The following is a 23,437-nucleotide window of genomic DNA, read 5'->3' as shown; positions in this document are numbered from 1 at the left end:
CCGCGGCTCACTAGGCTAATCCTCCTCCTAGCGGCATTGGCACACCGGGTTCTAGTCCCGGTCAGGGCGCCGGATTCTGTCCCGGTTGCCCCTCTTCCAGGCCAGCCCTCTGCTGTGGCCCGGGAGTGCAGTAGAGGATGGCCCAAGTACTTGGGCCCTGCACCCCATGGGAGACCAGGAGAAGTACCTGGCTCCTGCCATCGGATCAGCGCAGCGTGGTGCACCGGTTGCAGCGCGCCAGCTGCGGCAGCCATTGGAGGATGAACCAATGGCAAAAGGAAGACCTTTCTCTCTGTCTCACTCTCTCACTGTCCACTCTGCCTGTCAAAAAAAAAAAAAAAAAAAGCTTAAATTGAGCAAAGGGATAAAGATATGAAAGAGCCCCCACTTGAAAGGTGGGGCTAGGAAAGGGGCCAAGGAGGAGGAGCAATCTCCAGGCACACAGAGCTCCTCCCACAGAGCCAGGATGGCCCCCTGCATGGGACCTAGCATACCTGGGCCATGGCCACCCACAGGCTGCTAGCCTTTGCTGCTGGTTGTTTGACCATCCTCCGCCTGGCTGAGAATTGGCCAGAGGGAGGCAGAGAACCCTGAAGTTGTCCAAAGCACTGTCAGGAATGCAAGCTATGTCTTCTGGGGCCTTTTAAATATTTCATGTATTTCTGCTAAATTCTCTGTTTCTGTTTGGTTTTTTAAGTAGGATTTATTTATTTACTTACTTATTTGAAAGGGAGAGTGACAGAGAACAGGAGAGACAGAGAGTGAAAAAGGTCTTCTATCTCTGGTTCACTCCCCAAATGGCCCACAACACCAGGTCTGGGCCAGCCTGAAGCCAGGAGCCAAGAACTGCAGCTGGCTCTCCTACAAGGATGGCAGGAGCCCAAGCACCTGGGACTTCATCAGCTGCCTTCCTAGGCACGTTAGCAGGAAGCTGGATCGGAAGCGGAGTAGAAAAGGCAGTCTGATGTGGGATGCCAGTGTCCTCACAGGCAGTGGCTTCACCTGCTACATTGTGCTGCACAATGCCTGCCCCCAGATTCTGATTTGAAGGGAAAAGTCCCCAAGGCTGGGCTCACAGCCTGTCTCCCGGCATCGTGCAGCTGCCAATCTTCCTCATCACCATGTCATTTGCATCGGGCAACACAATCATCCTGCAAGGTCTATTTTTTTTTTTCAATTTTATTTTCTTATTTGAGATACATCTAGACAGAGGGAGACAGAGACAGACAGTGAGAGCTCCTAGCTGCTGGTTCATTTCTGAAATGCCTGTGATGGCCACAGGGCTAAAGCCAGAAGCCAGGAACTCAATCCTGGGTCTCCCAGGTGGGTGGCAGGAACCCAGTGATTTAAGCCATCACTGCAGCCTTCTCAGGTCTGGAAGGCAGAGTGATGAGCCAGAGCCAGGAATCGAACACTGGATGTGAGCTGTGGGCTTGTCCGAGGCGGAAGGGTATGAGTAGGCTCCCCTACATGAGAACAGCTCCCTTTTCTGAATCCGAATGGGCTTCCCTCCCCACAGCAGAAGGAGGAAGCAGCTTTGGGCAGCTCAGGGATGCACCTGCGGCTTCTCCGTCCTCACCCCCACCTCCAGCTCTGTGTCCCAAGGATTTATTTTCTTCATCTTGCTCCTTGAGCAGCGGGTGACCAGAAGTCCTAATCCTGCTCCGGAGGAAAGTTCAAGACAGGAAGGTGTGAGCAAAGCCAGACTGTTATGTTCTCATCGTGTGTCTCCACAGTGGGAGGAATCCAGGCTGGCCCAGCGTCGTCTGAGACTTTTCTACTGGAAGTCTGCTCAAGTCAGACGCCACGCTCAGAGAAAGCACGCCCTGTGTAGACAGTGTAGCATCAGAACAGAAGGAAAACGTTTCCTAGATATGTTCATTTGCCTCTGTGGGTAGCGCCACTTGTTTTCCTGTTCCTGATCTCTCTCTAGCTAGTTGTCTTTTCATTTACGTTTCTGTAAAGGGTCCTGTAAGATACTGTAGGAAAAAGCGAGGAAAACCCAGTAGTCTCCATGTCACATCCTGTACCTCTTGCTGCAGCTGCTCCTACCGGTGCCCTGGCTGTCCTGTTTTCACTCTGGGCTCTGCCTAGAGGCTCACGGAACCTCAGCCATGAAGGAGGTAGCAACAGCTTCAAGTAGCTCCGGCTGTGAGTAGATCAGTGCCGACGGTGTTTCCCCAGGGGATCTGAAACCACACTAGAGGCTTTGCTCAGCTCTTAGAGCAGCTGCACCTTCCCTGGGTCCTGGCCTCTGACACACCCTGCAGCATGGGGATGATAGACACTTAATGTTCCTGGGAGAGGGAAGTCCTAGCACAAACCCAGGTGTTGAATGACCTGTTGTGGGATCCTTTGCAGCTGAGTTATCTGGGCGCCCATGGGTTTTCTGTAAAAAAGAAGGCTGGGGGCAGATCTAAGCAGCCTCCTACAGGGAGGGAGCTGCCCAAGGCTTGACCAGGACTTCAGGGATCAGGATTTTCTGTTTTGAGAGAGAAGTAAACTTCTTTTTTTCCCCCTACACCTCCTGTAGTTTATATGTTTGTCTTTGTTGAAAACTGCCAAACTGTTTTTCCAAAGTGGCTGTGCCATTTTGCATTCCCAGTAGCAACAGCTGAGAGTTCCAGTTCCTTCACTTCCGCGCCAGCACTTGGCGTTGTCAGTTATAGTTTCTCTGAGACACACAGCAGCCTTTTCTTTAGAAGAGGAATCTGAGCCAGTAAGGCTGTGTGACTTATTTAGTTGACTAACTGGTTGGGTCAGACTTTGAAGTCAGAACCCTGGACAGTCCCAAGACCAGGTTTAGGCTAGGGTTAACTTACCCAGTGCCATCCCACTCTTCACAGCTCCATGGTAGTCTTGAAAGCCAGGAGTCTACAACTACTGCAGGCTGTGTGGCCATTGCAGGAGGCACACGGGTTTGGAACTCCCCCAAAACCCTACCCCCCGAGAATGGTCACCATCTGATTGCCTGGCAGCTTGCTGCAACGCTGTACACTCAGGGCTTTTTATTTGACCTGACTCAGAACTTTCTATAGGGCATTTGTTGAAAGCAGTCATTTGTAATTATTTCACGCCATAGCTGCTGGCCAAAAACACTGAAGAGGAAAAACTGGTAAATGAGATGTTTCTAGCAGTGTTTGAAAAGCTCCAATACATTTCTGACAATCTAGTAGTTCATGAACATGCGCTGGGCTGTATGCATGCCTAGAGCTGAGTATGTGCCAAGAAAAGACCCGAGAAGGCCCCAAGTTGTCACCTGTCACTGATCTCAAGACCTTCGCCAGCAGGAAATAAAGGCTAAGGTAGAGTTGTAGTCTACTTTCCGGAACGTTGAGGACAAGCTCCAACACACAGAGAGCCTCTCGGAAAAGGCTGGGAGACTCACAGGTGAAGGCATTTAATGGACTCTCTGCCCTGTAATTACACCACTAAGCAAACCAGAGACTTCTATGGCAGCTATGACAAAAATTACATATTTTACAAAACTAGTCCAGGAAAGTCCTTAAACAAACAAACAAAGCAATGAAAATTATAACAGATTCACGAGGAGAGAAAAGGATCTGATTTCAGGAGCTGATACATTTTGGGCCTGGCATTGTGGCGCAGTGGGTTAATCCACTGTCTGCAGCAACCAGCATCCCATGCTGTCTCCCGCCAGTTCAAGTCCCAGCTGCTCCACTTCTGATGCAGCTCCCTGCTAGTGTGCCTGAAAAAAGCAGTGGAATATAGTCTAAATGCATGTGCCCCTGCACCCACATGGGCGACCTGGATGAGGCTCCTGGCTCCTGGTTTTGGCCTGGCCCAGCCCCATCCATTGTGGCCATTTGGGGATTGACCAGTGGATGGAAGATCTCTCTCTTCTCTCTGTCTCTTCCTCTCTCACTGTGGCTCTGACTTTCAAATAAATAAATAAATCTTAAAAAAAGGAAAAGAAGCAGAGTTGATAATTTTTTTTACGGGTCAAATGACATTTTATTTTTTTTTAAACTTTTATTTAATGAATATAAATTTCCAAAGTACAGAATATGGATTACAATGGCTTCCCCCCCATAACGTCCCTCCAACCAGCAACCCTCCCCTTATCCACTCCCTCTCCCCTTCCATTCACATCAAGATTCATTTTAGATTCTCTTTATATACAGAAGATCAGTTTAGCATACATTAAGTAAAGATTTCAACAGTTTGCTCCCACACAGAAACATAAAGTGAAAAATACTGTTTGAGTACTAGTTATAGCATTAAATCTCAATGTACAGCACACTAAGGACAAAGATCCTACATGAGGAGTAAGTGCACAGTGACTCCTGTTGTTGACTTAACAAATTGGCACTCTTGTTTATGGCATCAGTAATCACCCTAGGCTCTTGTCATGAGCTTCCAAGGCTATGGAAGCCCCCTGAGTTCACTGACTCTGATCATATTTAGACAAGGCCATGGTCAAAGTGGAAGTTCATATGTAACTTTCAACAGAAGCTGATGAGGCACCCAAAGAAATTCTGAAAGTATAACCCAATAAGTAAGAAGGAGAAAAAGCAGCCAAAAAAGGCTTTTCCAAAGGAAAATCAGAAATTGGATTTGCTGGAGAGAATTATTAAGGCAGTATAATTACTAGATCCATATAACTAAAGGAAATCACGGTTAGAGAACTAAGTGTGTGTGTGTGTGTGTGTGTGTGTGTGTGTGTAGAGAAGGAGAGGGAGAGATGGATATATTAGGGGAATTGGTTCAGTGATTATAGAGAATGCTGACCCTGTCAGTTAATTTCAGGTGTCAAACACCTGGAGTTGGAAGGCCAGTGAACTTGGAGTTTTGATGTCTAAGGATAAGAGAATGTGGATGCCCCAGTTCTAGAAGAGAGAGCAAGCATGAAGCTGATTGGATGATGTTTTCTCAAACTGGGTAAGGGCAAGTCTTCTACTAGTTACTCATTCCATTCATTCAAATGCCAATCTCTTCTGGAAACACCCTCACAGACATAGAAATAATATTTTCCCAGCTGGGTTGGATATCCCCTAATCCAGTAGATTTGACTTCCAAAATTACCATCAGAGAATTCAATAGCAGACTCAAAGACATATCAATTGAGATTATCCAGTGGGAAAAACAACAGAAAATTAGTTTTCTTGATTTCCAGCTTTGACTCTATACTGTAGCTTCCTGCCAATGGAGACCCTTGGAGGCAGCAGTAACATTTCAAGTAATTGGATTCCCATCTCCTAAGTGGGACACTTGATTTGAATTTCCAGTTCCCAATTTCAACCCTGGTTCAGCCCCAGCTGTTGCAGGCATCTGGGGTGTGAACCAGTGTATAGGAGCATTCTCTATCTCTGTCTCTGTCTCTCAAGTAAATAAATAAAACAACACAGCATTAAAATTTTATACTAAAAAAACCTACTTAATACAAAAGACAATAAGGGAGACATAAAGGAACAAAAAAGAAAAACACACAGAGGTAAAAAGTAGCAAATGATAAACATAAATCCTAGCTTATCAATGATTACATTAAATAGGGGCCCGGCACCATGGCACAGCAGGTTAAAGCCCTGGCCTGCAGCACCAGCATCCCATATAGGGACTGGTTTGAGTCCCAGCTGCTCTACTACTTCTGATCCAGCTCCCTGTTAATATACCTGGGAAAGCAGCAGAGGATGGCCCAAGTCCTTGGGTCCCTGCACACACCTGGGAGACCTGGAAAAAGTTCCTGGTTCCTGGCTTCAGCTCAGCTCAGCTCTGGCCATTGTGGCCATTTGGGGAGTGAACCAGCAGATGGAAGACCTCTCTCTATCTCTACCTGTCTCTGTAATTCTTTCAAATAAGTAAAATAAATCTTTTAAAAAAATAATTACATTAAATGTAAATGAATGAACCACTGCGATAAGAAGGCAGAAATTGATACAGTGATTTAGAAAAACAAACACTAAATCAGAATCCAACTACAGCTTCCCCATAAAAACACATTAGACTCAAAAATGCAAATAGAGTGAAAGCAGACAGATGGACATAGATAACATGCAAACAGTACCACACGAGAACTGGAGTGGTTATGATAATATCAGACAAAATACACTTTATGGCAAAAATTGTTACTAGAAACAAAGATTAGTATTTCTAAATGATTAAAGGTCAACCCAACAAGAAAATATAGCAAGTACATAAACATATGAATCTAACAACTGAGCCTCAAAGTACATGAACCAAAAGCTCACAGACTTGAATGGGGAAATAGACAATTGAAGAGTAATAGCTAGCTATTTCAGTGTCATTTTCACTAACATGTAGAACTGGACACAAGATTCAAAGACAAGAAGACTTGAGTAACACTATAAAACAACTGGACATAACAGACATTTATAGATTATGCCATCCAAAGACAGCAGAACATGTATTTTTCTCAAATGCACATAGTTCATTCTCTATATCATACACAAACCCATAAAAATAAACTTCAGTAAATGTAAAAGGATTGAAATCATACAAAATATGCTCTCTAACCATAATGAACTATAATTAGAAATTTGGGAATTCATAAATATCTGGAAACTAAACATCATATTTCTAAATAACCATTGGGTCAAAAAATCAAAAGGGAATCAGAAAATACTTTGAGGTGAACAAAAATGATAACTTATGTAACAAAACATGGGATGTAGCTAAGGCAATGATTAGAGGGAAATTTGTATCTGTAAATGACTCTATAAAGAAAAATAATTTCAAACCAGTAACCTAAACTTACTCCATAAGAAACTAGGAAAGCAAGTACATACTAAACCTAACTGAAAAGAATGAAGAAAATATAATACTAGAGTAGAAATAAATGAAATAGAAGCAAGAAAGAGGAAAAATAAAATAAATTAATGAAACTGGAAGCCGATTCTTTGAAAATACCAATGAAATTGACAATTCATTAGCTGGAAACCAAGAAAAAAGATAAAAGACTCAAATTAATAAAATTAAGAATTGAAGAGGGGCCATCACTCTCAGTTTTACAGAAATAAAAAAGGTTATAAGAGAATACTATGAACATTTTATGCCAAAAATTGAATAACTTGTATCAAAAACAAATTGTTGGGAAGACAAAGCTATTTAAAGTGAGTCAGGAAGAAATAGACTTGTAAAAGGTAAAGAGATTGAGCCAAGAATCAAGGAGCTTTCCACAAAGGGATGCCTAGGCTCAGAGGGCTTCAAGGGTAAAGTCTATCAAATGTTCAAAGACAAAATAACACCAAACTTTCACAATATCTTTTGGAAAACAGAAAAGGGAAATCTCTCCAACTCATTTAATGAAGACAGCATTACACTAACACCAAAAGCAAAAACATCACAAGAAAACATATAAGGCACCAATATCCCTCATAAATATGGATGTAACAATTCTCACAAACACACAAAATCAGCAAACTGAATCTGGCAACATATAAAAAAGACTGTGCAGCATGACTGAGTGAGCTTTATTCTAGTAATGAAAAGTGAGCCAAGATTTAAAAAATCAGTACAATGCAGCATAGTAACAGAATAAAGGAAAATATTGTAAGATCATCTCAATGTATGCAGCAATAGCATTTGACAGCACTCAATATGATTTCATGATTAAAAACATTCAATAAAGTAGGAGTGAAAGGGAGCTTCTTGAACCTAATAAATGCCATATATGAAAAGCCTACAGTGAAACTCACTGTCAAAGTTTGAATGCTTTTCCTTTAGGACAAGGATGTCTGTGCTTGCCACTATTATTCAACACATACTAGAAGTTTTAGTCAGGGAAATTAGGCAAGAAAAATAAATAAAAGGCATGCAATTTGGAAAAGAAGGAGTACAGTTGTCTATTTTCACATTTAACATGATCTCGTCCTATGTATAGAAAATCTTAAGAAATCCACAAGGAAAATTCTAGAGGTAATAGTGAATTCACCAAGATTGCAGGACACAAGATAAATGTACAAAAATCAGTTGTGATGAATAATCCAAAAGTGAAATCAAGAAAATCATTCCATTTATAATAGCATCAAAAAAGAACAAAATGTTCAGATATACATTTACCAAAAGAAGAGCAAGGCATTTGGAATCTATAGAACATAGTTGAAAGAACTTAAAGAAAACCTGAATAAGAGGAAAGACACCCTTTGTTCTTGAAAGGAAAGACTTAATGCTAAGACAGTGACAGTCCCCAGGCTGATCCACAGATTCAGTGCAATCCCTATAAAAATTAGGTCTGCCCCTCCTTTGGTAGAAATGGACAGACTGATCCTAAAATTCATATGAAAATGCCTAGGGACCCAGAACAGCCAAAATAATTTCTAAAAGAACAAAGATGGGGGAACTCAAATTTTCTGGTTTAAAAACATACACAAAGCTACTGTAATGAAACCAAGAACTGTAATAGATAAGGGTAAATGTGCAGAGAAACAAAATAAAGAAGTAAACCCATACACTTAAGGTCAACTGATGGTTGACGAAAGTGCTGAAACCACTCAGTGGGGGAGTGAAAATTCCTTATCACATGAGGTGGGGGCAACTGGATATCCACATCCCTTGTTTCAAAACATTACACAATTAACTCAAAATAGATCAGAGTGTGAATATATGAATGAAAACTATAAAACTATTAGAAGAAAGCATGGGAGTTGGGGTGAGCATTAGGCATAGTGGGTGAGACCCTCCTGGTACATCCGCATCACACATCGGAGTGCTTGGCGTGCACCCTGGGTCTGGCTCCCAATGTGTGTGACTCAAAGAGCACTGTCCAGGAAGTGAAAAGACAATCCACAGAGTGGGATGAAATATTCTGGGGCTCTATTTCTAGACTATAGAAAGAACTCTCACAACTCCATAAGAAAAAATTACAAATGGGCACAAGATTTGAATAGATGTTTCTTCAAAGACCAGTAAATGACCAGTAAATACATGGAAAGATGTCTGACATCACTAGGCATCAGAGAAATGCAAATCAAGCCACAACGAAATATCACTTCATATCCACGAGGATGGCTGTAATAATAAAATGGAAGGAAGGAAGGAAAGGAAAAGAAAGAAAGAAAAAAAAAAAGAAAGAGGGAGGAAGGAAGGAAGGAGGAAATGGAGGAAAGGAAGAAAGGAAACACAGAGGTGCAGGCATATTTTGCAATCTAGTGCCTGGTTTCAGTCCTGAGCCCAGTTGTACTTCTGTCTTCTTGCTTATACGCACCCTGAGAGGCAGCAATGATGGCTTGGGTCAGTGCCTTCCAGATGGAGAAGACCCATATCAGGTTCTGGACTCTTGGCTTTGGCCTGGCCCAGTGCACTATTGTAGGCGTCTGGGGAGAATGAACCAGCAATGTAATGTTTCTGTCTTTGGGGCTGGCATTGTGGCGTCATGGGTTAAGCCGCCGGCTGCAGTGCTGGCAGCCCATATGGGTGCCAGTTAGAGTCCCAGCTGCTCTACTTCCAATACAGCTTACTGCTAATGTGCCTGGGAAAGCACTGGAAGATGGCCCAAGTGCTTGGGCTCTTGCATCCATGTGGGAGACATATATGAAGTTCCTGGCTTCTGGCTTTGGCCTGGCCCAGCTCTGGCTGTTATGGCCATTTGGAGAATGAACCAGTGGCTAAAAGATTCTCTCTCTCTCTCTTTCTCTCTTTCTCTCTCTGCTTTTCAAATAAATAAAAAATTTTTTAAAAAAAGCAAAAAGAATATTTCTCTATCTTTTTCCCTTTCAAATACAGTTTTAAAAATTTTAAAATAGGCAGAAAACTGTTAGGATGTAGAGAAGTTACAACCTCCACACATCACTGATAGGAACTTAAACTGGAAAACATTTTTGTAGTTCCTCAAAATGTTAAATACAGAGTTACCATATGACCAACAATTCCTACTCCTCAATATATATGCAAGAGAATTGAAAATATATTTTCACACAAAAATCCATAGAAAAATGTTCATAACATCAGCTTCCTGCAAATGCTCATCCTGCAAGGCAGCAGGTGATGGTCCAAGTAGGTGGGTCCCTGCCACCCAGGAGGGAGATTCCAATTGAGTTCCTGGTTCCTGGCCTCGGGCTGGTAGAGCCTGGCCATGGAGACATCTGGCTGTTTCCAGCATTTGAGGAATGAACCAGCAAATGGAAGATCTCTTTCTCTGCTCTGCCTCTCTCTGTATCTGTAGATTCTATCCTCTCCCTCGGGCCCTCCGTGCTTAACACGGCATTCATTCGGCACAGTAGATGCTCTGTAAACTCATTCAATGACTGAGCACCAGTGCAGGCCTAGAGCTACCTGCATAAACACGATTTGATTGTGTTCTCAAGGAGGTGAGTCTAGGGGAGTGGAGTAGGAGACAAATACCTAAACACATATGTATTTGCAAGTATAATGCAGGTCTATGTGCGTAATGACAGTGAGATGAGCAGGTGACCCTGTGTGCACAGCTGTCCTTTTCAACACATGTTTCCTGGGCCTGTAAGATGAGCACCTATTGGGTAAGGTAGCTGTGTCTCCCTCCACTGGATCCCACGTGCCACCAATGGAGGGGAAGGCTGCACACAGTTCCAAAAGATGTCTGGAGAGTGACGATGTTGCCTGTGGACAGAGATTAAAAACATCACTAACATATGATTGCTAATAGAAGGGGAACTTGAAAAACATATTTCTGCAGTGAGGGACCATTCTTAGCTCATCCCCTCTCCCAGTAACCTCTTGATTATTTTGTCTCAAAAACCCTAATGCAGACACCGTGTAATTCCCTCCAACACTGTGCGCACAACAAGGCTTCAGAGGGTGTACCAGCCCATCTTTTCTAAGATATTTATAGGGCTAATGCCCCACCAGGGAGGCACTGGATGGACCCGATCCTATTAGGTCATATGTTGGTGATACAGAGTTCCTGGAAGTCCAGTTGTCTCTTCCTGGGACCCCGGGATGTTGTGCCCCAAAATACACATTTTAAAACTTCTCCTCCTCCAAAGCCTCATTCAAAAGCAGTTTTGCTACAGCTTTTCATCTGTAATAGTGAAATATTTCCATTGATGATGATTTGGGCAAGCCAGTTTCAAAACCTTGGTGTTTGGAATAGCTTGCTAATGTTTTCTTAAATTACATCCTCTTGTGGGTCCATAAAATCCTGAAGTTATTACAAATAAATAAATGGAGTCTCTCTTCATGATGTAAACCAGCTTTCAATGAAGTCATTGAGGGGAAGTTTGGTTTGGATGGAAGCAGCGCCCACCCGGGGCAGAACACTGCTTTCCACTCCATGGGGGCGAGAGACGCCGCTCAGCACAGCTGCTCCAACTCAACCGAACGCAGCAAACCCCTGCTGCTTCGTGCCTTGTTTTAACTTCTGGTGGGAAACGCAGTATTTGCAAGTGTCCCTTTTCCTAAAGTCCTCTTGTTTGTGGGCACCGGGACCCAGCTGCCTTGGAGGTGGTTGAAGACAGGGTATGTGTCTCCCCATTCCTTCTCCCCAACCCACCATAGAGGACCACATTGCAGATTCTCGGGCAGTCACACAGCCCATTGGCAGTCCCGGTGCTGGTGTGCCTTGCCCTTAGCCACAGGGCTGCAGCCTTTCCTGGGCACAATGGAAAACATGTTCTTGAGCACGAAAGAGAACCAGGATGCGAAGGCTTGCCGTCAGGAGACAGGCAGGTCAGGTGCACCGTGTCATGGGTGCCTCCCAGCTGGCAGCTTCTGGGGCGTTACTAAAAGGGAGAAGTTTTTGTGCTCTGCTTCCTGGGTAGAGCAGCCTCCCAGGTACCTACAGGCGGCCCACCCTTCACTGAAGCCTAAGACTGGAGCCGGAGGCTGCGTGTAGCCCAAGGTCTGTGTGGAAGTAATTACCGCTCACATGCACAGTGCGCATCCAGACAGCCCGTGGCGCACAGCTCTCCTTGGCTGGACAATTTCCTCTTCTGTGTCTTTAAATATAAGTCAGACTCTCTTTCCCAAGTCTCCCTTGTAAAACTAATTCTCCTGCACTGATATTTACATAGAAATGGGCTTTTCAAAGATTCCAAGATCATGCTGTCTGGGTTTCTGGTATCTTTTGAGGCAGGATTGTGAGGGAGCTGCTACTCATTTTTTTTAACTATTTTTTTTTTAAATAGGGGAGGGAGGTCTTCTATCTGCTGCTTCACTCCCCAGATGGCCTCAATGGCCAGAGCTGCGCTGATCCAAAGCCAGGAGCCAGGAGCTTCTTCCGGTCTCCCACACAGGTGCAGGAGCCAAGGACTTGGGCCATTTTCCACTGCTTTCCCAGGCCATAGCAGAGAGCTGGATCAGAAGAAGAGCAGCCAGGACTAGAACCGGCACCCATATGGGATGCTGACGCTTCAGGCCAGGGCTTTAACCCACTGTGCCACAGCGCAGCCCCTTTCTACTATTATTATTGTTATTATTATGGTTAAAAACACGTGAAACAATATGAGATGCTGGTGGAGCGATAGTAATTCATAGTCTTCGCTGGTGAGAATACAAAGCAGTGCAGCCACTTTGGAATAGTGTTTGCTGGTTTCATGAACCATTGTTTTATCATGTACTCCAGCAATTCTGCTCATTGGCATTGGATCTGAAGAACTGGGAAACTTATGTCCACCCGAAAACCTGCACACAGATGTTTATGGCAGTTTTATTGGCAATAGTGAAAGCTTGGGAGCAATCAAGATGTCCTTCAGGAAGTGAGCAGATAAATGGAACATGACTCTGGACAATGGACTATTATGCAATGCCGAAAAATGAACTATGACGTCACAAAAAGGCGAGGAGGAAGCTCGGCCTCATACTCCTGAGAGAAGCCAATCTAAAAGGGCTACCCACTGCATGATTCCAAACAGGCAGCACTCTGAAAAGGGCAACATTTTACAGACAGAAAAAGGCAGGTAGTTGCCAGAGGTTGGGAGCTGGGAAATGAATAGGTGGAGGGCGGAGGATTTTCAGGACCGTGAAGCTATCCTGTATGATACTATAATAGAGGATAAAGGTCACCACACGTTTTCCAGCTCCCTGGAGTGAGCCCTAATGTGAACCATGGACTTGGGGTAGAAAATGTGTCAGTTGCAGCAAGTGTGTCACTGTATGGATGTTGCTAGTGGAGGAGGCTATGGGCGTGTGGGGGAAGGCAGACAGGGGAAAGCTCCACCTTCCCGTCTACTTTGCTGTAAAGAACTACTCTTGGGGCCCGCGCTGTGGTGCAGTAGGTTAATCCTCAGCCTGCAGCACTGGCATCGTATGTGGGTGCTGGTTCTAGTCCCGCCTGCTCCTCTTCCAATCCAGCTCTCTGTTATGGCCTGGGAAAGCAGTAGAAGACAGCCCAAGCGCTTGGGTCCCTGCACCCACATGGGAGACCTGGAAGAAGCTCCTGTGTCCTAGTTTTGGATCAGCTCAGTGCTGGCCATTGAGGCCATTTGGGGAGTGAGCCAATGGGTGGAAGACCTGTCTCTCTGTCTCTCCCTCACTGTCTGTAACTCTAACTCTCAAATAAATAAGTAAACTCTTTTTAAAAGTCCAGACATATAAAACATACATCTGCACCTTTTTTAGGTGTACAGTTTAGTCATGTTAAGTATGATCACATGGTTGTTCAACCAATCTCCAGAACTTTCTCGTCTGGTAAAACTGAAACTCTGTATGCAGTAAGCAACAACTCCTCCACATCTCCCAGCCCCCAGCACCCCCCCACTCTACATTACGAATTTGATTATTTCACATGCCTCAGATCCATGGAATCATGCAGTGTTTGTCTTTTGTGACAGGCGGATCTCACTCAACCTGATGTCCTCAAGGTTCCCACGTTATGCAGCAGGATTTCCTCCCTCTTTAAGGCTGAATAGTATTTCACTGCATAGATGGAGCACCTTCTGTTTGCCTTTTCATCTGCTGGTGGGCATTGGGTTTGCCACTGATTTTCAGGTGATGCGGGTGGATTGCCAAGTTTCTTCATTCTTCTCCTTATTTTCATGGTGAAAACTTGTACTTTGTAAAGGTGTTAACTCCGGAACCTAGGATCCTGGCCTTGCCTTCAGATTTGCATCTGCAGCCAAACAGAAATTCATCAGAGGAGCTGGAGTTCTTAGGGCTCTCAACCAATTAGAGTAAAAGCCTGGTTTCAAGTGAGCCATCTGCTGTCATGCTGGTCCATGACCAAGTTAGAAGATTCCAGATTTCATCGATGCCCTATTCTCCCAGATACATGTGCCTGCTAGTAGTCAACAGAAAATGAGAGCAACATGCCAGGAAGGTTAGGAACAGGGGCCCTGGTGTCACAGAGCCCCAGACTCAAATGCCTGCTCTGCCAACCTAACACCACTGTCTTGGGAAATTCACTCACCATTCTGAGCCTCCCTTTGCATATTTCTAAGACTGGGATCAGTGTTTCCTACTGTATGTTCATGAGGGCATTAGATAGAGTGTTTACAACAATGGGCACGAGATAGGCTCTCAGCATCCAGCTGCTAAATCTTGCTTCTTGGAGTTAAGTCTTTGCCACCTACCCAGGAACTACGGGCACATGCATGAGAACCACTGCTTTTCCTTCTCCAGCATTTCAGACCCCCCAAGGCAGAGATTTCCGTTCCTCTTATTTCACCACTGTTACTTCGGTATCTAGAACAATGGTCGCCCATTGTTGAGCTGCTCAACAAATAAACGGATCCAATGGTCTTCAGGCAACGAATACTCAACACATGCCTCCTGTGTGCCAAGTCAATACACCAGCCTCGAAATACCGGGTCCCCTGAGGAGCCAGGAGAGGGCATTCTGTGGTTCACAGGGGAGCTGCACAGGCAGAACAGGGAGCACTCGGCTTCAGGCCTGCCCAGCAGCAGTGGTAAAGCAGCAGGCAGCACAGCTCTCACACAGCAGGAGACGTGTGCTGCCATGAATCAGGGAGGGAGGGACTCGGAGAGGTAGACACAGAGCGAGGCCTCCTGCTCCCCTCTCAGTAGGCACCTCCAGGGCCGTCCACAGAGAACCATGAAGAACCAGGCACAAAGCCCCAGTGCAATTCCAATAGTATTATATTCAGGATCGTGGTGATAAGCTCACAAGTTTTTGATAAATTATTGGAAAACCCCAAGACGTTCTATTTTTCACTGTGATGCTGATAAAAGGTTTCTCACCTTCACAAATACGAATCAGCAACCCTATAAACTCATAAAGAAAGCAAGTCTCTTTCACACGATAAATTGCCTGCCTCTGGAAAGTCTGTGGAACAAGCAAACGAGAGAATAAAACTGAAACATCATGGGCTTGATACTCAGTTGTAAACTTGCTGGCATAAGGGGTTGGTGTTGTGATGCAGCAGGTGAAGTTGCTGTGTGCAACACAGGCATCCCATACAGACGAAGGTTCAAGTCCCAGCTGCTCCACTTCCTAACCATATTCCTGCTAATGCACCTGGGAAAGCAGTGGACAACAGCCCCTACCAACCGTGTTGGAGACCCTTTAAGAGAATGAATGTATTTCTCTGTACACAGGAATGAGTTGGTTCTCAGGAGAGCAGGTTGTTACAACATGCCTTTCCTATTCCTCCCCTGTTCTTTCCAACACATGCACAACCCCCACACTCCCACCATGTGATCCCATCTGCCATCTTATGAGGTTGTTACCAAGTGCAGCCACTTGATCTTGAACTTCCCTGCCACCAGAAGTAGGAGATTCCTATCTTTTCTTCACAAATGACACAGTCTTGGGCATTTTGTTAAATCCACATAAAATAGATTAAGACAAGTAGTTTTTTGGGAGATGATCCTATGAAACATCAGTAGAGGAGCCAGGGAGTGGGACAGGGGAGGGGGGGGGACAGTCAACAAAGAGTGTGGGGGCCAGCGCTGTGGCTTAACGGGTGACGTCCCATATAGGCACCTGTTCAAGTCTCAGCTGCTCCACTTCTAAACCAGCTCCGGAAAGCAGCGGAGGATGGCCTAAGTGCCTGGGCCCCTGCACCCTGGTAGGAGACTCAGAAGAAGCTCCTGGCTCCTGGCTTCAGCTGTTGTGGCCATCTGGGGAGTGAACCAGTGGATGGAAGATCTCTCGATCTCTCTCTCTAACTGTACCTTCCAAATAAATAAATTAATCTTTGTAAAAAATTGATCTTTTACTTGCAAGCTTGCAAGTCCCAGGTCAAGGCAGCAGCAGTAAGGCTCCTGATGGGGGCTGCTCTCTGCTTCCCGGAAGACGCCTCCTCTGTGTCTGCACAGGGTGGATGGGGCTCACCAGCTCTCTGGGGTCCACCTGATGAGGGCGCTGATCCCATTCACAAGAGCAGAGCCCTCATGCCCCAGTCACTTCCCAAGGGGCCGCCTTCTAATCACACTGGGGACTGAACTGGGGGGACGCACATGCTCAGCACAGCAGGCATTCAGCGTGAACCCTGGGGGAGTCCGGGCAGTCGACTGTCAGATTTCTCAGTCCTCATCTCTCTCAACTTTTCAAAAGCAGTTGACAGAGGGGGTGATGCCTTCCCTTCTTCTTGAACACTGTTCCTCCCTGGCCTTCCATCCTCCCTTGGCCCACTCTTCCTTCCCTCCCTGCCTCCCTGGGACTCCACCACGTGCTCCTGTGCCGTCTGTGCCTCCGCCTGCACGTTGAATGCTGGCAAGCACTGGATTCTCTCTCCTCCATCCTCTTCTCGGCTCCCCTCCCTGTCCAGCTTGCAAACACCACATGAGGACCTGCGGCTTCCATAGCCCTCTCCCGTGGCTGCCAGAGTTAGTCTGACTGGCTCCTTGGCATCACACTGGGCAGTCATGAAGCATCTCAGACTTGGTAGCGCGAAACCATACTCTTGCTCTCTCCCAGAATGCCTGCTCTTCTCAACAGCCCTCCTTATGACTGTGGATGGCTTATCTGTTCTCCTGTCTTCTCAGTGTAAAAATCTCAGGGTCATCTTCGACCCCTCCCTCATACACCCTACATGCAACCCACCAGCAAACCCTGTTGAGTCTTCTTCTTTCGAAGGATCTTCACAATCCAACTTCTATCTCCAGGGCACCATTTCTTGCACAGCCTTCTAGTTGGCCTCCCTGCCACCATCAGGGATCCTTTTCACCACGCTGCAATGCTATGATTTCTATTTCCTTATGTTACAACCTGAGAAATGGTGAGAGTCATGTATTAGTAATAAAAACATGAAAGTACTTTCCCCATGAACCCGCCCCCCGGGGGAATACATTAGGTCACCGCAGGCATTCACTGACTGTTTTTTAATGTTTAATTTTACAAAATTCCGTCTTTGGTCATGTCTAGAGATGTATAATTAAGAGATTGAGTTGTCTGGGACTGTGAAATACTACTTCCACATTGCTCCATTTTTCTAAAACAGAATCTGTGTTACACATGCAACAAGTGTCTGGTCACTGTCAGTTCAGTCCTGTTTGTATTCACACAGACTTTAAGTATTCTTAGAGTATTTTATAAGCTTGCATTAAAATTTGTAACTGTATTTTATGAAGAAGTGCACGGAAAATGAGGGAAACACTGCTGAGTTGGCCTCAATTCACCATACCCCTTCCTGGAGACCAAATTTTCTGGGAATTGGAATGGGTCAACATAAGGCATCTTATATTTTGTTCTTTGTTGCTAATAGTACTCTCCAATGGATTCCTAAATTTTCCAACAAATCATTCATCTTTAGCACTACATTACAGTCTTTATTTTAGAAGCCTTTCCTAAAAAAAAGAGAGAAGCAATCCTTATGCTTTTAGAGTTATTCCCTAAAAACTAACACGATAATTGTTTCATTGCCATGACAAAAATATGTTTCTACTTATCTTTCCCTGCAGGCTTTCCAACAAACACAAGCATTATTATTCATAATTCTCAATAATCAATAAAATATTGGCCAAGTGCTTTCTTACCAAAATGACAGGCAATGAGACCTGGAGAAATGTGATCTACGGTTCACCCACCAGGAACCCTAACGGGGCCACAAAGCCAGGTCGAATCCTACAGAGAGGCACGGATCTCCCTTCTGCTGAAGCCTTGTGAGCTGCTCTGCCAAGTGGAAAGCTGAGTTGATTCTCAGAAAGACCAGTGGGGAAAGAGCAGCTCCTTGAGGCGGGCTATGTCTTGTACACAGGTGTCTTGGCTTAGGTAAGCAGAACGCATGCCCGGGAGAGGGAGCGCTACCTGGCCCCTCCCCCTGAAGACAGTGAGCACACTGTGCCTTGGCAATCGCAGTCCCTGAAGTCATTATGTGCCTCTGAGCACAGTTCTTCCAGCTCCTGTTGGTTACATTTCTGCCAAGTCTTCCCAGGCTGCCGTGAAAGTTGTGAGCTCTCGCATCGCGGGAAAGGACGTCCACTGGTCCCTGATTGCCTGCTGAACTTCACCCTGTATTTGCCCGACCACATCCTTCAGGGCCGCGGGCAGCTGTAAAACTTACAAAGCAGTCCAGCATGAGCCTTTGCCTTTGTTTCTTTGGAACAAGTCCAGTACTTTCACAGTAGATCCTTCTCAGCCATGAATGAAACGGAAGTGGTAGGAGAGGCCACAGCAAAGTAAACAGCCTGCTAATAGCATCGCCTATGCTGGAGAAGCCAGCAGAACCCTCTTCAGTTGACAACACGTACAGGGTGCTGGGCTACTTCTCTGCCCCTATTGGCTAACAGCATGTGTGCTTAACCTGGATGCTAAAGAGTTAGATACAGATATAAAGGTTCCATCTGTGTCGTGATTCTCCTTGTCCATCCCTCTCAGTACCTGAAGAGCTGATCACCTGCTAAGTGTTTTAATAGGAAACAATGGTGAAGACCCCTCCCACAAAGTGGATTTACTCAGTTCCCCTTAGCTAGTTGGATTCAGTCGCTCCACATTCTCGCTCACTTTGCTTCACTGAAATGGTCAAGTCTGCGCAGGCACATTGAGCAGGAGAGCATCTCTTTAGTTCACACTCAGACATCACCTTTGCTAGGATTCCCAAAATGCAGGTCGCATGGGAAAAAGTCATTTCGCTACTGTTAACTGGGTATCCTCATTTAGAGAAGAGCTCTGATCAATTTAGTTGGTTCCAAGTGATTTACTGTACTTGAAATAAAAGAAACACTGGGCGTTTCTTGCCCACCTAGCACCTGTTCCCTCTTCCTCATCAGCCCCGAGTGCTGTCGGGGCGCTCACGCCTCCCTTCATGTGTAGTTTCGGTCGTTCCGCATCCATGTCCTGTTACAGAAACTGGGAGACTAGACCCTTTCCCCTCTCGCCCTGGTGTGCCATGAGGTAAATGCCATGGGCATACCTGGGACGAGAGCTCAACCAGTCAGAGGCACTCCTGCAGGACTGTGTCTCTGGAGGAACCCCAAGGGAGCAACTGTGCTTGATTTTGACTGTTCCAGCTGTGGTGGCATTCCACTTCAGAGCAAGCTTGGCATCTGGAGCTCCAGGCTTCTTGTCAATCTGTGGACACCTGACAGGCACCAGTGAATCTCACCTCATTCAACCTGGATATTCAGGGTCTGTCTGTTGCTTACACCACAGCACTTAGACCCACCAAAAAGAGACAGATACCAAAATTCTTGGTTTAACTTTTCCTTATTTCTGCATTATTTATTTGGAATGCAGAGAGAGAGAAAGAGAAAGGGCGGGGGGGAGATCTTCTATCTGCTGATTCACTCCCTAAATGCACACAAGAGCAGGAACCGATGTACTTGAGCCGTCACTGCACATTAGCAGGAAGCTGGATTTGGGAGCAGAGCTGGGACTTGTCCAGGGCACTGCATGCAGTAATTTGGGGTGTGGGCATCCCAAGCAGCACCTTAACCATTTGCGTCAAATACCCAGCCCAAGGAACATGCACTTCTAGCCCCACATACATCTCTTCCACCTGCTGGGGATGACTCAGGTCAGTGTTTCCATGAGTCTGCAGACAGATGGCTGGGCGGGCTGGGGGTACCTTCAGCCTACTTCCACAAGCACTCCTCATGGACTGAGCAACAGCCTACGTTTACTGATGTAGATAATTTTTGAAGAGTTTCCAACCCACTTGACTGTTCTGGGCTTTAGTCACCACTTAAACACTACACCCAGAGCCATTGTTTTATGAGCTGTGTTGACCACTGTGCACTGGTTGAGACCATGCCCCTTCACCACGTCCCATCTCAGTGAGCCAGCCGAAGAGCCTTTGCTGGCTTTGGGTTTTCTCTTCCTTCCCAGCGCTGGTAGGACAAAGGCTTCCCATTTTGTCTGTGCCTCTATTCCATGGGAATAGAAAATGCTCCTGGTTGTGCTGATCTGAAATGAGAGAAAACCAAGTGAGGATGGAGACTGGATCGAGGCACCTGTGGTGGGGAGGAGAGAGCATCACTCACACGGAGAGTGTATCACTCACACAGAGAGCAGAGGGAGAAGCCGGGTCTCACGGGGCCCCAGTGACTGGGCACGGCCAGTGCCCGGCTGTCCCGTTGATGAGTTTTGATCCCTGAGTAACCCTCACACGTGTGGCCAAATGCAGTGTGGCTTCCACAGAAGTGTCTTGAGGGGGGCGCTTATGAGAGCACCTGCCGAGGAGGGAGACAGGGCAGATGAAGAGTGAATGGAGGCAGCCTCGGGATCCCCATGACAGAGGCATCTCTTTACCCCACAGCTTTGACCTGTGCGAGCAGAAATGACAGCAGCGACATAGAGCACACTGCCCAGGGGGGCGTCCTCCACGCCGGGTGATCAGTCTTCCTCACCGGCTGGCCTGCTGCTTTGAGGAATCCAGCTTCCACAGAGCAGCGCTCCCAGAGACAGAGCGGTGAGCCGAGATCTCTGTCTTGATGAGCTCAGCCCCAAGACCTACACCCAGGGCAGGCACCAAGAGGAATATTCGGAACCGAATACCCATTTGCGTTTTTGAAGGATGGCCACTGAAGCGGACAGGGAGGATAGATGGAAGAACCAATGGATCAGCCCCACAGCAGGTCTGGACTGTGCAAGGGAGCAAGGTTTCTGGGTAGCTCAGGGAGGAAAGAAAGCTGCAGCAACCATCACCACAATGGAATTCCAGAACCTTTCCACCACCCCAGGAAGAAGCCACAAGCCCATCAGCACTCACTCCCCATTCTCCCTTCCCCCAGTCAGCAACAGCCCCTAATCTGCTTTCTATCTCTCTGGATTTGCCTTTATGGACATTCATGAGAAGGAAATCACACAATGTAGCTGGCTCCTTTCTTTTCTTTTTTTTTTTTTTTTTTGACAGGCAGAGTTAGACAGAGAGAGAGATAGAGACAGAAAGGTCTTCCTTCCGTTGGTTCACATCCCAAATGGCCGCTAAGGCTGGCGCACTGTGCCAATCCGAAGCCAGGAGCCAGGTGCTTCTTCCTGGTCTCCCATGGGGTGCAGGGCCCAAGCACTTGGGCCATCCTCCACTGCCTTCCCAGGCCACAGCAGAAAGCTGGACTGGAAGAGGAGCAACTGGGACCAGAACCAGTGCCCCAACCGGGACTAGAACCCGGGGTGCCAGCACCGCAGGCAGAGGATTAGCCTAGTGAGTCATGGCGCCGGCCCTGGCTCCTTTCAATAACATCAAGTTTTCAAGGTCCACCCACATTTTAGCAAAAATCAGTACTTCAGTTCTTTCAATGCTTGAGTCTGAAGTATGGACACACTGCATTTTGTTCATCTGTCCTTCAGTTGACATGTAGGTTTGTTCTACTTTTTGGATATTATCAGTACTACTGCTATCACTCACGTACAAGGCTCTGTGTGAAGATCTGTTTTCAGTTCTGTTGACCTAGAGTGGAACTGCTGGGTCATAGACATAACTTCCCGAAGTTCCGGTCACCTGTGCAGGAGTGTGGGACGAAACGGCCACCGCATTGTCCTTGTTGCCAGGCTCCTGGAGATGAAGCGCATGGCTTAGAGAGTGCTGTGTTTGACAACGAGACCTTGGTACCTTCAGGAGCATGGCTGGGACCACAGGCTCCCTGGGAAGAGGAAATAGAAGGGGAGTTGGCCAATGCACCAAGCCAGAGTAAGATCTTAGAGGGCTTCTCCTGTCCTCTCCTGTCCCTGCAGCCCTGTCCATGTCACGCCATCCATGCATCTGTGACATTCCACTCACTGCTGTCCTTTCCAGAAACACTGGTCAGGTAGTCAGGTAAACAGGTGGGAAGAGTTGATAAAGTTTTTTTTAAGTATTGCCTGGCAATTGTATCTAAGGTATTTGACGAATCCTTTCTCTCTTTTGCAGGTGCTCTGTGGTGAGACTTAGAGAACAGCGAGGCTGGTCCCCAGCTAAGAATCTGTGAGGCCCAGTATCATGCCAGGTTTTCCTCAAGACAACAGACGGTGCTCGCGTGGCTGTGCGTGCACCTTCTGGAAGAATGCACACTGTGGCATTTCTGAACACATCTAGCACTCTCTGCCTGCCTTCTGCAAACAGCCCAACAGGCAGAGAGAAAGCACGTCCTTCTTCTCATCTATTTCTCTTCCTCTGCCTCTTGGTCTATTTTATGCCCATCCCACCAAATCAGTCCTCTAGGTTCTGTGGCTATAGCTCTAAGGGATTCTTACCCTGGAAGCACAGATGCTGAGAATATCCACAGGAGGAGGGTGAAGACTTCTTTTACAGTTTTTATTTATGTGAAAGAGATACAGCTACAAAGAGAGATCTTCCATTCGCTGGCTCACTCCCAAATGTCCACAACAGCCAAGGCTGGGCCTGGCCAAAGCCAGGAGCAGTAAGTGGCAGGGAAAGTACTTGACTGTCACCTGTGGCTTCCCAGGGTGTACATTAGCAGTCAAATGGAATTGGAAGAGGGACTGAGACTCGAGTCTAAGCACTCTAATACAGGACACGGACATCCCAAGCAGTATCTTGGGATGTCCCATCACAAGACTGTTTTTTGTTTGTTTGCTTGTTTTGGTTAAAGTGGAAATGTTGCTACTAGAATTTAATTTTAATGGGGCCAGCACTATTGTGCAGCAGGTTAACGTCCCAGACAGCTCCACTTCCAATCCAGCTCTCTGCTATGGCCTGGGAAAACAAAGAGAAGAGAGCCCAAGTCTTTGGGCCCCTGCACCCACATGGGAGACCTGAAAGAAGCTCCTGGCTCCTGGTTCCTGGCTTCAGATCGGTACAGCTCCAGCCATTGCAGCTGTTGGGTGAGTGAACCAGTGGATGGAAGACCTCTCTCTTCTCTCTCTCTCTCTATCTATCTATCTATCTATTTAGCTCAACCTCTCTCTGTAACTCTGTCTTTTGAGTAAATAAAATAAAAATCTTAAAAATAAATAAGTATTTTTAAGAAGAATCTTCCTAACACTAGGCATTATGGCCAACATCTGTATCTTTTTTTTTTTTTTTTTTTGGACAGGCAGAGTGGACAGTGAGAGAGAGAGACAGAGAGAAAGGTCTTCCTTTACCGTTGGTTCACCCTCCAATGACCGCTGTGGACGGTGCATCGCGCTGATCTGAAGCCAGGAGCCAGGTGCTTCCTCCTGGTCTCCCATGAGGGTGCAGGGCCCAAGCACTTGGGCCATCCTCCAC

The sequence above is a fragment of the Oryctolagus cuniculus genome, chromosome 14, assembly GCF_051225735.1.
Source record: "Oryctolagus cuniculus isolate XC-2025 breed Fujian yellow rabbit chromosome 14, ASM5122573v1, whole genome shotgun sequence".
NCBI lineage: Eukaryota > Metazoa > Chordata > Mammalia > Lagomorpha > Leporidae > Oryctolagus > Oryctolagus cuniculus.
The sequence above is the reverse complement of the archived record's forward strand: the minus strand, read 5'-3'. Positions refer to the sequence as shown.